The sequence below is a fragment of the Phytophthora infestans genome, genomic scaffold (assembly GCF_000142945.1).
Source record: "Phytophthora infestans T30-4 supercont1.5 genomic scaffold, whole genome shotgun sequence".
In the NCBI taxonomy this organism is placed as follows: Eukaryota; Oomycota; class Peronosporomycetes; order Peronosporales; family Peronosporaceae; genus Phytophthora; species Phytophthora infestans.
This window is the reverse complement of record NW_003303754.1, coordinates 2,186,500-2,187,702: the sequence shown is the minus strand read 5'-3', so window position 1 is coordinate 2,187,702 and position 1,203 is coordinate 2,186,500.

Below are 1,203 nucleotides of genomic sequence, written 5' to 3'. Positions count from 1 at the left end.
TGCTGAGTCGAGGTCAAGTTGCCAAAGGCGTACGGTGAAGCTGAGCAAGAGTCGGCTCAGCCTGAGTGGTTACCGCCGCCGAGCTGACTGGAGCCGTAGCCGAGTCTGCCAATGAAGTCGTCGAAGACCCTTGACTAGCTGAGGGAACCACACCAGGACCAATAACGGAACTCGCCACTGGAGCATCTCGGCGAGGATGGACAATCAACTCCAACCGCCGAGTTTCACCAGCGGGAATGTTGAGAACCTCAGGAAAGCGAGACTCCAAGACACGACACAGTCGGGCATTGAGGAGAAGGTCGGACGGATCAAGCCCAGGAACTTGCAAGCCACCGCCAGCAGCAGCAGCCATGTGAGGATCGTGCATCGGAATAATACCATTCCGACGGATGAGCCGCTTCTGTCGCAAGATCACCGCTCGCTGCTCAGCGATCACCGACTGAGCGTGCCGCAAGGGTTGAGTACCGGTGGAACTGTACAACCGCACCGACTCCTGCAGCTGTTCGAAGTGTTTGGAAGCGATGCCCTGAAGAGTAACGAACGCCGCATCCCTCTCAGAAATGGATCGAAGAAGGACGTCGATCTCGGCGTCCCGATCCAAGACTTGCTGATGGTGGAGCTGGGCCTGACTCAACGCAGCGTCGACCTTGCTCTGCTCAGCTGCGATGGCCCGAGCAAGTTTCGCCTCACTCAGAGCTACAGCCTTCCGCAGCGACGCGAGGAGATTAGCCGATTGCTTGGCAGCAGCCTCCAATCGAGACACTTGCTGTTGAGCCGACGAGAGCTGAGTTGACAAGTCGACATTACTGAGAGCAAGCGAGTCCAGTCGCCGAGTCAATGCGCGGTTCTCCTCCTGAACAGCTTGGTTGTCAGCTTGGAGATCGCCGATGATCTTGGGGTAATCAAGAGCGGCGTAATTGCCTTTCAGGATATCCAACAGTTCCCCCGCGGAAGCAGCATGCAAAATCGCTCGCCGCTGTACAGGATGGTCTCTAGATCCAGTCGATAATACACGTGATCTACATGAAGTGTCGGTTGCCAAGGTCTCTAGTTTGCGCCAAGTGGATGAATTTTCCAGATCCGAAGTCTCTTCAACCCTGGATCTACACAGAGGAGAGGCACGTGGTTATTGGGAGAAACGCCAACATGGTCGATGGTTTGAGCCTACCAAGGGTGAAGTCACTGCAGATCCACCTAAGGTCT